Source organism: Molossus molossus, unplaced genomic scaffold, assembly GCF_014108415.1.
Source record: "Molossus molossus isolate mMolMol1 unplaced genomic scaffold, mMolMol1.p scaffold_m16_p_5, whole genome shotgun sequence".
Taxonomy (NCBI): domain Eukaryota; kingdom Metazoa; phylum Chordata; class Mammalia; order Chiroptera; family Molossidae; genus Molossus; species Molossus molossus.
The window spans coordinates 57,745,416-57,762,761 of NW_023425388.1; the positions used below are offsets into that span (position 1 = coordinate 57,745,416).

The 17,346-nt window shown below is 43.7% G+C and overlaps 1 protein-coding gene across 1 annotated transcript in view; it reads right to left on the reverse strand.

Moving 5' to 3' along the window:
• Window positions 1-6,058, reverse strand: part of ATP13A3 (ATPase 13A3) — a 114,178-nt gene extending 108,120 nt beyond the window's left edge. Inside the window, exons 1-2 of the mRNA XM_036242420.1 lie at window positions 6,012-6,058; window positions 5,189-5,232 (exon numbers count right to left, since the gene is read on the reverse strand). The gene's annotated coding sequence lies outside the window, so the exon portion shown is untranslated. The remainder of the gene's footprint in view (window positions 1-5,188; window positions 5,233-6,011) is intronic.
• Window positions 6,059-17,346: the final 11,288 nt, after the last annotated feature.

Consider the following 17,346-nt stretch of genomic DNA (forward strand, 5'->3'; position numbering starts at 1 on the left):
ACCTGTTCTAAAAGCTGGAGGAAAAACTGGTGGCTGGAATTGAAAAATAATATATCAGTTAACCATTTTTTCAAACTGGTGCCTTTCTAAAGGTTTTTTTCAAGGGTAATTTTGATAAGATTTTTACCTTAAGTGAGAATTTAGACCCTCAGCCCCCACATAAAGGTGATTTCACTTTCTTTAGCTGTGTAGATCAGAAAAAAATAGAAACCAAATCACTTTTCATTTATATGAAAGTGAATTAGTAACTAATGTATTTTTCAACCTATCTCACAAAGATAGAAAAAAATAAAACAGGAATACATATACGGGAGCTATTCCATGACTTTTTTTTTTTAAACATTTTTTAAAATATTTTTTCTTTATTAATTGTAGAGAGAGGAAAAGAGAGAGAGAGAGAGAAACATTGATTGGCCACCTCCTTACATGTCCCCCACTGGGAATCAGGCCCACAACCTGCACATGTGCCCTGACCAGGAATAGAACTGCAACCTCTTGGTGCATGGGCTGATGCTCAACCACTGAGCCACACCGGTCGGGCCCATGACTTGTTTTTAAATAAACTAAAAATGTAATAAAAGTCTGTCAAGTAATCAAAAGCAACCCTTAAAAGTTGGTTCTCAGCAGGAAAAAATAAAACACACACACAATGAATTCTGAGATAAGTCATTATGTACTAGAGTACAAAATAAAGGTTAAGGGTGAAAAGAATATCCAACCAAGAAGAAGCTTCTAACCCCAGATACTTTAGTAGCATCATTTATCTCTCTAGATATCAGTTTCCTTTGCTGTAAAAAGAAAGAACTAGTCTATGACCTATCTATGACCATTCAGCATTATTATTTTCCAATCTCATACCTCTTTATTTCAATGTCCAACTCACAAATTCCTTTGTAAAAAAAATAAGAAAAACTAAATAAAATAAGAGTCAATGAATCTAGCTTGCTATCACTGAGGTAGAAATGTCTTTCATATAACACAACAGTTATAAATATTTTTATTTAAAATTTCTGAGGCCCTGGCCAGCATGACCCAGTGGTTAGAGCACCAAACCTTGCACTGAAGGGCAGCAGGTTCGATTCCCGGTCAAGGGCAGTGTTTGATCTCCAGCTTTGGTCGAGACATACTCGAGAGGCAATACACTGGTGTGTCATTGTGTCGATTTCTTTCTCTCTCCCTCTTTTTCTTTCTCTTTCACTCTCTCTCCCTTTCCCTCCTTTCCTCTCTCTCTTCTATTCTCTCTAAAAAAAAGGGGGGGGCACAAATCCTCAGGTAAGGACTAATGAAATTTCTGAGAAAGATTCTACAGACATCACCAAGTTCCACATTATATCATTAGGAAATGCTACTTTACACAGTTAACTCACTTTCCCCAGAAATTTAATTTCTTACCTAACTAGCACATGAGTGTCAACAGATCAAGATCCACAGGGAATAAGTGAAAGAGAGTCAACAAAAGGGAGACATTTTAATTAAGAGATTAATTACAATTCAATTCATCTCACCTCACACACATAAATAGATTTCAAACATAAAGGTACTTCTTATATTCTCAATTCATACTAGTATTAGTGGTCTTCGGTGATAGGAAGAGGTAAAAGATACAGTTTTCACTTGTACCTTGAAAAGAACATGCCTCGAGGAGCTCTGTTTCATAGGTCTAATAGCAGCCTCTTTCCTTGGGAAGACAGCTTGTGATACATAAGTCTTGTTTTCAATTTGGCAGTCTTAAAGTTTGCTATTTGAGTTAATGTTTTACCCTTCTCAGGCCTAGCAAAGGCCCCAGTATGAGCCTTCGGGTCAAAGATATTACTAGATCCAGTGTTGGGATAGTTTTCTCTGGAGAATTGTTCTATGGAAACTTCACCAATCCCTATCTTCAACTTTCCTCATTCTCAGACATTTGATTATTTGAACAGCTCTCTCTTTACTTCATTCTATTTTTTCCCCTTCTTACTAATTACCATAAAATAATTTTTAACTCACTATCATAACAAGGACGATTTGTCCATTTTTCATGACATTTCACATTACATTTATTTTTTAATCTTACTAATACAAATGTTTTAAATTAACTTTTATAATTACTAATTACCATTAACTTCAGGACATTCTACCTTATAAATACCACCTGTTTATCTCCAGATTAAATATGACCAGAGCATATTTTTTACCTAAATCTCCAAAATATGTGCCCCAATTCTGATCTTCACTTATTTCTTTACTCTCAAAATATGAAGATCCACAAAACTCAAATAAGACTCTAATTCTAAATTATTTCCTTGCCTCTTGCATATTTCCTGGATAAGCCAAGGGAGTTAATTAGAACATAGTTCTGATGACTACAGATTTACTCTCTCTGTAGGTCAGTTAGTTTATTTCATACAGATAAACTATGTTCCAAAACCAAAGACTAAATCCCATCAACTATCTCCTGGATCCAGATTTAACCAGAAGACCTATATGGCACATTCAGAATGCATTCTATCACTGGAATAAGCATTCTGATGATGTATCAAGTAGATGTCAGACACTACGTTATCTTCTTTTTTTTTTTGTATCCTCACCCGAGGACATTTTTCCATTTTTTTGTTCAGATAAAGGGGGGGGGGGGGAGAAACATCGATGTGAAAGGGACACATCAAATGGCCGCCACCCACACAACCCAACCAGGGCTGGGGGAAAACTGCAACCAAGGTACATGCCCTTAGCAGGAACCGAACCCAGGCCTCTTCCGATCACAGGCCGACACTCTAACCGCTGAGCAAAACTGGTCAGGGCACTTCGTATCTTCTTTAGCTTACCACTGTGAATTGTTTTAAGAGTTTTAAGAGTGTTGTCTTTAATAAGTGGCAAACTGCTAAGTCCTATTCAACTTATGTCTCCCACTTAGTACTTAAACAGTTAGTTTAGATTAATTACCAAGTATACACATGAACAGAATCCAGCTTTAGATAAACCAAGTAATCAAGATCATTTGAAATTCTATTTCTCTCTTCCAAGATTTTAGAAATTACAACCATCTTGTTGTCATTTCCACCTTAAAGTTCTTATTTCCACCATCACCCAGACCATTGGGAAAAAATACAGAAGACCAAGTTTCACAAGATGCCCCCATCATCACTGATCACAGCCCATCTCCTAGGATTGCTATTAATCTTAGGAATAAAGTATATTCACATTTTAAAACCTTATATTGGGGGGGGGCAGGGGCAGAGTATAAATAAAATTTTTTTAAATAAAAAAAAAAAACGCTTATATTCACAGTGGTTGCAAAACCACCATGCTATACAACACAGCTTGATTCAGTAAATGGAATGGAAGAGTGAAAGAAACTATTATGTGACAGGAAGAGTGTTACTTTCTTTACATATGTCCTCAGCTAATCCTCAAAACTCCGAGGTATTAGTATTCTTTGTTAACTAAAAAAATAAAGGAAGAAAAACAGAGAAGTTAAGCAACTTACAGTATAAGGGACTTTGAAGACAGCCAGGATCCTAGCTCTCTGTTACTGTATGTGACCAGAGATTTCTATTTCTAGGTTTACCAGGTTAACTGTATTTGACTCTGGGCAACTAACATCTCTGAACTTCACTTTCCTCATTTGTAAAATGGGGTTTGAATGAGACACTTCATATCAAGTGTTTAATTCAAAACCTAGAATACAGTAAGCTTACTCAATAACTATTAGCACTGGTCAAAGTCAAACAACTAGTTAAGTCAGAAATCAAATTCAGGTCTGATTCCCAAGTCTATGCTTTCCCTACTACAAAATGCTATAGCTGCCAACATGCACTTATTATCCACATAAGAATTCATTCTTGAAACAGTGACATATATGGGAAACTGATGTTACCTAAATGAAATAACTATTAAAGGCTAACTAAACCAACAGAAGTATTTTAGCTCTAATATCTAAGAACAAAACCAAGTAGAAAACTCATCAGAAGATACTGTCTAGACACTCAGGCTTCGCTCTGACTACTACAAAATTATTTTCCTATGTAGAAACGCATCCTATTTATCTCAAACCAATTGTAAATTAAAATTTTAATTACCAGAGATGTTCCAAATAAAGCTTCCTGGTTGGCTTGGATGAAGAAATCAACCCTCCTACTACATAATTTGAACACTGCATCAAACTGAAGACTGTCCACTGTATTTTTTTTTAATGTTTTTATTTATTTTTTTAGAAAGAGGAAGGGAGAGAGAGATAGAAACAACAATGTGAAAGAGAAACATTGATCCGCTGCCTACTGCACAACCCCTACTCTGGATAGAGCCCACAACCCAGGCATGTGCCCTAACCAAGAATCAAACTGGGACCTTTCAGTCCATGGGACAACGCTCAATCCACTGAGCCACACCATCCGGGCTCAACTGTATTTTCAAAATAAACTGCTACTTAATATTGTTAGTTATTTATAACTGTAGTACTTATAAATTGAGACAACCAAACATTGTCATAACTTTTCCTACCCAACCCCCTGACCCAGAACAAGCTTTGTTGTTCTAACATTATTTTTAAAATCTCCCATAACAATCTAAGGGTAGAAAATGACAAACTAAGACAAGTAGCAAAAGTAAATTTCCATAACAATTATTAATAGGCTTACTATTTCAAACAACTGAGCCACACCAGCCAGGGCTCAACAGGCTTCCTATTTCAAACAATGTCCAGGAACAAATTTGCCTCTAAAAAGGGTTGCTAAACCAGAATGGGATGCCCACATACATTTATTTTGGCAACTGTAGCCTATTCAGGAAGGCAACAAGCCTTCTGAGAAAAGAATGCCACTTATATTCCAGTGAAACTAAGTTAATACAAATGCCATGGTAAAGAGACTGAGTTCTAGCCAAAGGTAGAACATTTTAACTATGTAATCACCCTTCAAAAGACAATCAAATCAGAACATCTTACTTTAGTAACAAAGCTTTTAGAAGATAGTGTTTATTTTGCAATAACAGTTAACATTTCTGCATTTTAAAATTCTAACCTCTGACTCATAGATCTAAAATAGTCATTACATACACAAAATAGTTTAGTTCAGAATCATGTGTAGGAAGCACTGCTTTCTGTTTCTAGGTTTACGACTCCATACCCATTCATTTTGCACTAATATAACCACTAAATATAGCTCTAAGACACTGATGATTAAAAGTAGTTAATTATGTGAGTGATTCATACCTCTTATGTCCAGACACCAAGATCCAAAGATGTTTCTGTCAGATCTATAGGAAGAGGAAACAAAAATCACCTGTCACAAAAGCTTTGCAAACTGGGAAGCTACTGTCAATTCCCAATCCGATTCATTGGTTAGTACCCACATCAACCCCCCCAAAAAGAGGTCGATAACCTAACTTTGTGAAGGGAAGGGGGAGAAGGAAAGACTATAGAGTAGCCTCCTAAGTATTGGAGGGAAGGGCCCTGGTTTTTCCAGTCCTCACTAGTCAAAGGGGAGAGCCCTTAGGCAAGTCAAAAGTCATTTTTTCCTCTCTGGGCCTCACTTAGTTTATCTGGAAAAGGCGATGATTCGCGAGGAGCTTAACTATTCCGTGGCTAAGGGCGAACTCAAGCTTCCTTCCGTCAGCACCCGCAGAGCCCCACCAAGCGCCCTGCCAGTACCCCTACCTGCGACCGCACCATCTCCCGGGCTTTCTCTAAGGGCTGGAGACCATCCCACTCCCGAGCCCCACCACGCATCGCCCTCCCCCGCCCTCCAAGCAGCGCGTCCAAACCAGGCCTTCACGCCACAACGTGGATCCTGCCTTCTCACCTCACCTGTCCCGGACAGACCTTCCGCGGTCTTCACGATCACGACTCGACACACACCTCCCCCGAGAAGTGATGCCCAATTTTGGCCCGAGGGGGCTGACCATAAGCTCACCTGGTACTCGCCACTCCTGCAATACCATCCGCCTCCTCCAACGTCCCCCATCACCACTACCCACCCGCTCCACGCTCCGCTAGCCTCGCCCTTCGGCACCCGGAGAAAGCCCGGGCCACTCACCGGCCACCGCAGCGCCGTCTCCTCGGCGGCCTCCCGCCGGAGCAGCCCAGTGGCCACCGGGGGCCGGGGCTGCGGCCCGCCGCTGTCGCCGCCGCCGCCTCGCCTCAGCCCAGCCCCATCACCCTCGGCCGGCGCTGGCGGCCGCGGGTCGCTCGGGGTCGAGGCGCCGCTGCCGCCGCCGCGCTGCGGCTCGAGGTAAGGGGAGGGAGGCGCCGCGGCGGGCCCGGGCCGAGCCGGGCTCAGGGAAGTCCGCGCTGCCCTGCTCGGTGCCCGCGGCAGAGGCGTGCAGCCGGGACACAGCGAGAACAAGAGAGGGCGGCTGGAGGAGGAGGAGGACAGGGGAGGGGGGCGGTCTGCACTTGGAAACGGCCTCCCGCCGCCAGCGACGTAGTGATCCCCCCTCCCCTCCGCGGTGGCTCTCAGATCACGCTGCTGCGGGGAGAGCCAGCGGGCGGGGGAGCGCGCGGCGAGCTCGGGACTCCCGCGCCGGACGTGAGGTCACGTGATTGCCTCAACCCAGCGCCGGGGCGGAGGGGCGCAGAGGGGACGTCGAAGGGGCGGGGCCAACGGCAGTGGGAGGGGCGTTGAGGCAGGCTCCGCCCATCCCCTCGCATTTTTAGTGCCCACCCCAAGGTGTTGAGGAAAGAAAGCTTAGGGGGAGGGAGCTCTAAAAGAGCTGGGTGTTGGAGGGGGTTTCTAATAAAGGATGGCTTTGGGGCGCTGGGAGTGGCGAGAGGAGGTGGAATTTACCACCTGGCTGTTGCAAAGGCAAGGTCATAGTCCAAATCCCTGTTTTATGAACAGGGAAACTGAGGCCCAGTGATTGGCCTAGACTTGACTTGCCCAGAATCAAGGTCACGGAGGAAGCATGTGCTAGATTGATAGAGAGGAAACCAGATCCTAGCTCCCAATCAGGTCTCTCATTCCTTAACCCCCTACCCTCAGAAACAAACAAAAAACTACTATAGTTCGCGTCTGACAACCGGCTCGGTGAGTCTGCCCGCCTCGGGCAGAGGACTGGGAGGCGTACCAAGTGAAAGCTCCCACGCGCCCACTAAACTGTCTCCGGCGGGAAGGAGTTTCTTCCGACAGTGCTAGATGCATATTAAATACTTCCCTCCGCAGAAGATTTATCTCGGGGCAGGGCCCCGGCCGGATATACAAATCGCGAGTTTGGTTTTCGCGGAGTCCCTTGCGCGTGCTCAGCCACCTGCTGTCTCGGGCTCTGGCCTTCTTTCTGCTCTGAATCTACCTTGCCCATAATGCGGGCCAATAGTGTTATTGTTATTACACCTCCCGCTATCAGAATTCTTAGCTTCTTGAGCATAAGAAAGGGAAGGGACAGCACGGGGTAGTTCCTGGTCCACCCATCTGGAACATTTTTTCAGAGGCAGGGAGCATTCAGGCTCTGGTTTATAGCACATAGCCATACTCTGCCACCTCTGGTCTGCGACACATGGTGACACCTTATCTGGGGCAGCACACCGCCCCCAGAATTCAACAGCACCGAAGTCACCTTACCGGGAGCCAGGAAAACGCTGATCCTGCCCCCCTAGATTGTGTAGAGGTGGACAGTGTTAGTGCTACTGACGTGGTGGCGTGAACAGCGAACTGGACTGGAATAGATCCACACTTCTCCTCCCAACACCTGGATTCAGTCTCACCGTTTGTTTTCTTCTTTTTTTAATCCTCACCTGAGGATATTTTTCTATTGATTTTTTTATAATAGTGGAAGGGAGAAGTGAAGGGAGAGAGAAAGAAAAAGAAACATCCATATGAGACACACAGATTGGTTGCCTCCTGCACCAGGGCAGGATCAAGTTTATAACCCAGGTACATTCCCTTGATCCGGAATCAAAACAGAGAGCCCTGGGTCCCCGGCCAGGGCCAACACGCTAACCGCTAAGCTGAACCGGCCTGGGCTCTTCCTTCTTTCCTTTCTTTCTTCCTTCCTTCTTCCTTCCTCCCTGCCTTCCTTCCTTCCTTCCTTCCTCCCTTCCTTCTTCTCTCTTTCTTTCTTTTCTTTCTTTCTTTCTCTCTGTCTCTGTCTCTCTGTCTCTCTATGTCTCTCTCTCTGTCCTTTCTTACGGGTGTTCAAATTATTAAATGAGATAAGGGAAGTGGAAGTGTTGTGCAAACTATAAGAAGTTGTCTCCATGGGGTTGAGCCCTTAAAGTCGCCTCCACCTCTCCCAGCTCCTTGGCTCTTGGCTGTTTCCCCTCGGCCTTTAAACAAGCTCAAATCTCTCAAGTCCTAAAAACAAAACTATCAAGCCAACCTCCACTCAAAGTGCCCTCTCCAGTTAGCTTCCAAATGTTTCTCTGCCATGCAGACCTCTTAACCAGTGGTCTACCCTGGCTGTCTCTACTTCCTCACTTCTCAGCACTTGGCAATCTGGCCTCCCAATTCTTACATCTCAGTGAGTAAGGCCTCTTCCTCCTTTGGTGGCATCCTTAAGTGACATCAATTGTGAATCTGCACCTTGAATGCAAGATGCCACCTTATGCCCACAGCTCTTCTCACTCCACCCTCAAAGGATAACCTCCACCCTCATGGTTTCAACTACCAAATCAACAATCTCCAGGCCAGGCCTCTTCCACGAAAGTTAAACCCAAATATCCAAGTGTGTGCCAGGCAGTTCTATCTAGATATCACAGGGGCATGTCCAAAACTGAACTAATTCTCTACCTCCATAGCTGCTCCTCCCTCAGCTGTTGGCATCACCATCTGCTGACACCACCATCTACAATAATCAGGATTAGAAAGCTGGAAATGAGTGAGTCATTCTTGATTCAGCCTTTTGCCTTATCTGATCACCCAGGCTATCTATTCCACCTCCTTAATAAGCCTCAAATCTCTGCCTCCATTCCCACCAGCATGCGTTCCAGCCATCCTTTTCATCCTGAACCATTGCAGCAGCCTCCTAACAGTCTCCTTCAGACAAACTCATTCTCCGTTCAGCCTCCAGAATGAACTAAAATGCACTCATTTAAAATCCAGCAGAGGTTTCCCAGGCTTCTAGCTGTGTGTGTACTTCCAAGGCATCCAGCATCAATCTGTCAATGCACTCAGGATTCTAAAGGACCTTGGAGAGCCCCAGACTTCAAGGGGCAGCCAAAATTCCCAGAGTAAGGCAGTACACACCCAGGCAAAGGAAAACTATAGGAGGAAAAAGAACAATGGAATATTTTCAAAAATTCCTTGCTACAGAGGTTTCGGGTATAGAAAGAAGAGAATTTGGACACAGATGGGAGAAGATGCTGAGTCACTGGGAAAGGCTTGAGCATGTGTATAGGCTGCTGGAAAAGACTGAGCCAGAAAAGGAGAGCTAGAGAGTAAAGCAAGCCCTGAGAAGTTCTGGAAGACTTATTGATTCTCTGCACATGCGGATTCTGGGCCGGGTCCAGCCCTTTTGTTCTCTGATCCTACTCACTCTTTAAGACCCAACCTGTGATCACAACCCTTCCAGTTAATAGATAACAAATAGGCGACAGGTTTCCCAGTATGTTCTAACTCTATTTTCCACAAAGACTGTTTTGAACCCCCTCAATTCTCAAAACCCCCATCCTTGCATGACTTCCCCTCTCACCATCATCACCTTATCTCCTATTTCACTGGAAAAACAAAAGCCTACCATCAACAGGGAACATCAACAAATGGATATATTCACCCACACTTGCATCCAGTGTTTCTCCCTCACTTCAGTTTTGCAGAGGGGCAATGCCTCCTCCTGAGAGCGTTCTAGCCCTTCACAGTACCTCCCATAGGTCACTGGTGTTGCCAAGGCAGGTGGACACTTTTTTTTGGGGGGGGGGGTACGTGCCCCTAGCGGAAACTGAACCTGGGACTCTCTGATCCACAGGGTGATGCTCTAACCGCTGAGCCAAACTGACCAGGGCAGGCGGACACTTTTTAGGCCTTATCTTTCTAGCCTTCTCAGAAACATTTAGCTCCCATTCTTGAAACACTTTTCTGTTAGTCTGATAACTCTGTTTTGAAATTCTTCCTCCTTTTTTTATTTTTTTAACTCTTTCTCAACCTATCATGGGTGCTTCCTCTGTCATCTAAATGATGCTACTCCTCAGGGCTCAATCAGGGCCTAGTTCCCTTTCTAAACCAGTTTTATTGTTTTGTTTTTTAAATTTGTCATCTATAAATCTTACAAAAGTTGTGGATGGGCTTCAGGGGGTCTATAAATTTCTTAAACTTAATTGTAAATACTTTTAAAGGAAGAAATAGAGTTTTCATCAGCTTCACAAAGGTATCTGGGCCCCCTGAAAAAGGATAAGTGCACTGATTCACATGCATTCTCCTTGCTGACCTCATCCACCATGCCTGTAGCTAATATCTGTGCGAACATTAATAGCTCTCCACGGTATACCCACAGCCCAGGCCTCTCTGCACAGTCCCTGCCCCTAGCTTCCTATCACCTTCACATGATGCCTCACTACTATTTTATAAACTCACTTACCCAAAACTCAACTCCTGCCCTGCTTCTCTAAACCAGCTCCTTTGAAAGGCTTCTCAATCTTTGCAAAACACACTGTTACCCACCTAGCTGCTCAAGCCCGAAACCTGGGAATCATTCTGCCTAATCCGATACTAAATGCATTTTAAATCCTTCCCCATCTCTCCATCTCTACTGCCACTAGCACAATCCAAGCTGCCTCCATTTCTCACCTGGAAATATTGCCTTAGCCCCAACTCATCTCCCCACTTTCACTCTTCCCCCCTTCCAGTCTATTCTCACACAGCAGCCAGAGGGTATTACTGGGTGTGACTTGGAGTACAGCTCTTGATGAAGGCTTTCTTATGCTTCCCATTTCACTGGGAATAAAATGTGAACTTCTCTGACCTACAGGGTCCAGTGTTGGATGTGGCCTGCCCACTCCCCCCCTTCACAGGCACTCCTCCACCTTCACCCTCCTCCCACCCCCAGCACTTCTTCCCTCTCACCTCATTCCAACCACAGTAGGCCTTCTTTCGGTTCCTTAAACACACCAAGCTCTTTCCTGCCTCAGGACTTCTGAGAAAACCTTCTTTCTCTTCCCTTTTTTTCCTTGCCTGGCTAACTCTTACAAGTTTCAGCTCCTGGCTTAAATGCGTGTACACCAGTTCTTGAAAAAGGCCTTCCCCAGACCCTCATTCTTTATTTTCTGATGACTTCCATTTATTTTCTTTAATAACAATTCTCATAATTTTAATTACCTGTGAGCTTATATATGTACTCAACACCTGTCTCTCCCATCAGACTTCACGCTCTGTAAAGATGGGGACCAGATGCGGCTCCAGATTTTTCTCAAAGGGGCTTAAAAGTGGCTGTCATTTTGGAAGAGGAAATACATGTTTGTCTTGAGGCTGTGTTTGCATGGCACTTTAGTAAGATTTTTTAAGTATCAGTTGTGCATTTTATAAATGGGGGAAGGACTTTTGGAATTATGGGGAAGGGGCACATAAAGCATCCCCTCTCCCTTCCAAGCCAGCTCTTGTTTCTGCTTCTGGCAAATATTGAGTTGGTCTGATTTATTATGATAGACCCAACACTAGAAAGCTGGGCATGTGGTTGACTCTCAAATATTAGTAGTCTGATGAATGAATAAATTTATATTCTCAAATATCATCTCCTTCAAATGTTTTCCCTGACTCCCAGGCTAAGAATCCCACTTTTGTGTGTCTTTTTCACTTTATTTACAACCTTGAATAAGTAATATCTATTTATTGACACTGTTTAGTGTCTGTGTCTTCCATCCGTCTGTGTCATATTCATGGTTTTTGTTACAGTTCTGAATATTTTATGTTATTCAATCATCACAACAATGCCAATACTAAAAGTAGCCATTCCTATTATCTGTATTTTTTATAGATGAGTACATTTTACATGTATTAAATCATTAAATCTTTAGAGTAATCCTAGGAAGTAGGTACTATTTATTATTTCTATATTTCCAGATGAAACTGAGGAAAGCTTAAAATTCCATATTATGGAATAGAAAAAGATGTTAAATAATTCATTCAAGGTCACAGAGCTAGTAAAAAATAGCACAGCCAGGATTCAACCCAGGCAACTTGGCTCCAAGGCCAAACTCTTCACCAAAATGACCAAATGAAGTCATGGGAAGTTATCTTCTGGGATCCAAACTCTGGATTATCTGTTTAAGCACCCAAAGGCTGAGCTCCTCATGAGTAAGGACCTAACTCACACATCTCTGGATTTTCAGTTCCTAGCAGAGAACCTAGTACATGGCAGTACTCACTAATAAATATGTCAAGTGAATAACAAATGATTATTGATTTTCACAACTACCATGTCAGACTAGCAATGAAATGGTTATGATTCTTATCTTATAGAAAAGAAACATGAGGTTTACAAGTTCACAAGAGGAAATGACTTTAACTGTCCTTTTGATTGACTCCAGGCCTCTTTTGTATTTCCTCTGCTGCTTCCATAAAAGGTTAGAGGACACATGTCTAGGAAGACTTAGCCTTAAGAAAAGCAAAAAAAAAAAAAACAAAAAAACCCCACAGCACTCAGTGTCTTTCCTAGAAAAAGTGACCATTAAAAGTACTTTATTGGGGAAGGGGGGGGCAGGAAAAAATAAACCAAAGAACGTATATGCATATATGCATAACCAATGGACACAGACAATGGCACGGTGAAGGTGGGGGGCAGAGAGAAGGGCGTCAAAGGGGGGGGGGAGGATGGACAGCTGTAATAAAAAAATTAATAAATTAAGTATTAAAGACTAAAAAATAAAAACAAACAAGTTTTTAAAAAGATATTATAACAATATCTCTCTTTCCTTTAGCTCCTCCTAAACCATTCTGTCCCTATTGAGCTTGAACTCTACGAAGGTGCTCAGGTATTTCTGTGTGTGTGTGTGTGTGTGTGTGTGTGTGTGTGTGTGTGTGTGTGTTGGAGCAGGAACAGGGAGCAAAGCTGTGAGTCAGAAGTCTGGAAATCAGAGTCCGGAGGCACCACTGAGTAGCTTCTGTTGCTAAGCAATGTAATCTTTTTTTTTTTTCCTGTCTCTTCAACAAAGCAATAGCTGGGGGCCCAGCATTCTTCCCAGGCTGTGGTGTCCTAGGATATGGTGCAGCACTGAATATTGTTTACCAACTCACTATTTAGGACATAGGGCCCCTCCTGGAGGAGTGCTAACTGTTGGCATAAAGCTAGTCATGTGCCAGTAAACTGGTCCTCCAACAGGAGAAAAGCCATGATTTGTAGCACATGCCAATTTTATGGTGTAAATACTCCTCCTGCGGCCAATTCAAGCTACCAACAGTTTAAGCTGCTCACAAAATTCCTGAACATTTAGCAATCTAGTCCAATGAGCTGGCACAATCTGACTCCAGCACACTGCTGCTTGTAGTAACGCCTCGTGTGGATGGGGAAAGGACAAATACAAACAGCCTTTTAACTGATGGTTTCAGGGGCAAGGCCTGACTCATAGGCTGCTACAGGGAATGTCCTGGTGTTTAGATGTGTAATGTATTTATTTCTTTGAAACTCAGTTTTAATGGAAATTATATTACCTACCTCACAAAAATAGTTGATTATCTAACGAACACTAATATACCACTTACCATCTGCTAGGAACTATTTAGTACTTGACATATTTACTTATTTAATCTTTTTTTTTTTTTTTTTTTTTTATCCTCACTCGAGGACATTCTTTCATTTTCTGTTCAGATAGAGCAGGAGAGAGAGAGAGAGAAACATTGACGTGAAAGGGACACATTGAGTGGCTGCCACCCACACGACCCAACCAGGGCCGGGGACAAACTGCAACCGAGGTACATGCCCTTAGCAGGAACTGAACCCGGGTCTCTCTGGACCGCAGGCCAATGCTCTAACTGCTGAGCCAAACCGGCCAGGGCTTATTTAATCTTTATAACAACACTGTGCAGTAAGTACTACTATCAACTTAAAGATGAAAAGACGAAAGCAAAGAGAAGTTAACTGAGTTCTCTAAGGTCACACAGCTAGCAAATAACAGAGCCAGAGTTTGAGCCTGGCTCCAGAATCCATGCTTTTACCTTCTAGGACCCCAAGTCAAAGCCAGTCACCTATTTTTATAGTTTTATCCAAACACAGCCATGTTTATTCATATACATCTTGCCATGGATGCTTTTGTGTTACAGCAGCAGAGTTTAGTAGTTGGGATAGAGACCATATGACCTACAAAGCCCAAAATATTTCCTGTCTGGTCCTATACAGAAAAAGCTGGCTGGCCGTGGCCAGTTTACCTCAGTGGTTAGAGCGTCGGCCTTTGGTCTAGAGGACCCGGGTTAGGTTCCCATTAAGGGCACATACCTTGGTTGCAGTTTGTCCCTGGCTCTGGTTGGGTTGGGTGGGAGGCAGCCACTTGATGTGTCTCTTTCACATCAATGTTTCTATCTCTCTTCCTCTCTCTCCCTCCCACTCTATCTGAACAAAAAATGGAAAAATGTCCTCGGGTGAGGATTAAAAAAAAAAAAGAAATTGTTGGGAGCCAGCTATGTTTCTGACAGAGTCCATGGAGCCTGGAGGTCTTGAGTCAGAGACTTGACCTCCCACATAATTTCAAGGAATTAGGCTTGCATTATGTTTGTGCAGCTCGGGGCTAAGTGTGACCCAATGTACCTTGAAATACCTGAGATAACAGACTGGGTGTTCCTGTTATTCACAAGGCAAACAAATCCTATACAGCTTTGTTGTAGCCCTGGGCATTATATCAAGAAGATCCTATTTTCTTATATCACTAAGCATTTGCTGTAAGGTATAAAAGGCATGTAATAAAGCATATCGAGGCTGATCCTACTGAGGACAGTCCTCCTGATCCCATATCCGTGTCGTTGTCTTCATTCCCACAGCTCAAACTCAGGGACTCTGCTCTTCAGGCTGGTTCCTGGCAAAGTGGCACCCGAACAGGGACCTGAGTACTCAAGACCCAAGTAAAGGTAAGGTGAGGAACTCCTCTAATGCAGCGCGCGTGCAGTAAGGAAAGGGAAAAAGGAGCAATAGATTAAATAGTCAGGAGTAAAAGAAAATGGGACAAGTAGGGTCATCTCAGTGCCTTTTGCACAGTTAATTCGGTCTATGCTCTGGGCGAGGGGAGCCAAGGTATCTGAGGAGCAAATACTTAAATTTTTAAAGTTTATTGAATGGATTTGTCCTTGGTTTCTAGGGGAAGGAACGGTTAACTTGAAAACATGGGACAAGGTAGGAGAAAAATTAAGAGAATGGTATACTGCTCATGGCCCAGACAAAGTTTCTGTAGATACATTTTCTCTGTGGAGTTTAGTGAGGGATTCGTTGGACCCCACTCATGAAGCTGAGCGATCCCCAAGAGAAATGGAAAAGCCTCTGAGGGCAGAGAATGAAGAGAAGGATTCTGAATGGGATGCAGAGGACTTACGTTCCGAAGATCAGGAGGAGTTAGATAATGCTGCAGCTCATTATCATGATGATGGCTTGGGGAAGCCCCCTATAGATATTGTGGGGCAGCTTACTCAATTGGTACAGTCCCTAAAAAGGCCCTCATATACTGAGGCCTGTCCCTCTGCTCCTATTGCTCCTGAGCCTGCTTCTGCTTATTTCCCCTCAAAAGGAAGTGGGAGGATGATGACTACTGGGGACAGTTCCTCGCCGCTGCAGCGAGCTCTAATGTGAGCAGAGGAACGAGGGGAGGATGACTGGGATTGGGGATTTCACTTATTCCCAGTAGTAGAAGCACATGATTCTAATAATCCTGATCAAGTGTAAAGGTCATATTCTCCTCTATCTATGAAGATATGAAGATATGAAGAGAGCCGAAAACCGCCGCAGCCCAATATGGATCCACGGTGCCGTATACTCTAGCAGTTCGAGAAGGAATTTAGGACACTTACCCCTAATGATTGGAAAACATTAGCGAAAGCCTGTCTTCTGGGAGGGATTACCTGACTTGGAAAGCTGAGCACTATGATCGGGCCTGTTAGCTGCCCGCCGCGATCAGGCTGACAGTATTCCCACTACTATGAAATGTTAGTAGGAGAGGGGCATATGTTACTAATAATGCTCAAGCTGTATTCCCGGGAGAAGCATATCAGACTATTAATGCTGTAGCACTGCGTGCCTGGAGGGCTCTGCCTACTACAGGAAAGACAGAGGAACTATCAAAAATTAGACAAGGGCCAGATGAACCATACGCCGATTTCGTAGCTAGACTAGTACAGGCCACAGGAAGAACAGTTACAGATGAGGAAGCATGCAATATCCTAACTACTTAACTGGCTTTTGAGAATGCAAATCCTGCCTGTCAAGGGGCTATTCGACCATGGAAGAAAAAGGGAGATGATTATATCAGGTTTTGTGCAGACATAGGTCCCTCCCATATTCAGGGTCTTACCCTTGCAGCTGCTTTGCAGGGAACTACACTGCAAGGGCTAATACAACAGCAGCGAAAAGAAAAAATGGGAAAAGGAAAATGTTACAACTGTGGAAAGAAAGGTCATTTTAGCAGAGAATGTCTCTTGAAAGGGGGAGGGGTCAATAATCATGTACAGGGTAGCAATCAACGCACACCTGGCCTATGTCCAAAATGCCAAAAGGGAAAGCGTTCGGCTAATGAATGTAGGTCAGAAACAGACAAAGATGGGAATCCTCTTAATCAGCAGGGAAACTCTCGACAGGGGCAGCCTCAGCCCCTGCAAACAATTGGGGCAATGTCGGTATACAAGCCGCAAGCCTACCTGGCCGGCGAGGGGTACAGGACCTCTACGGAGCCACCCTAGGGAGTGCAGGACTGGACATATGTACCTCTTCCTACTTCATAATAACACCTGAAATGGGACCTCAAGCTATTTCTACTGGAATTTATGGGCCTCTGCCCTCCGGAACAGTGGGGCTATTATTATTAGGACTCACTATGAGAGGGCTACAGGTGTTACCTGGAGTCATAGGAAATGATTATACAGGAGAAATTAAGTCATGTGCACAACTCCTAGAGAAATTATAACTATTACAGCAGGGATGAAAACGGCACAACTAGTGTTAGTTCCTCTTAAAGTAACAGGACAAACTCTATCCTCTCAAAACAGGGGGTCTCATGGATTTGGCTCCACTGATGCAGCACATTGGGTGCAAGCCATTGGTTCTCAATGACCAGAAAGAACATTAACTATCAATGGAAAAAGGTCTAAAGGACTTTTAGACACAGGGCTGATGTATCAGTAATAAGTCAGTGTCATTGGCCTGACTCATGGCCAGTAACTTCGGCTATGACCACCCTGCAAGGAACAGGACAGACAAACTCTCCCTCACAAAGTTTGCAGATTTTAACCTGGCAAGATGATAAAGGAGAGACAGGAC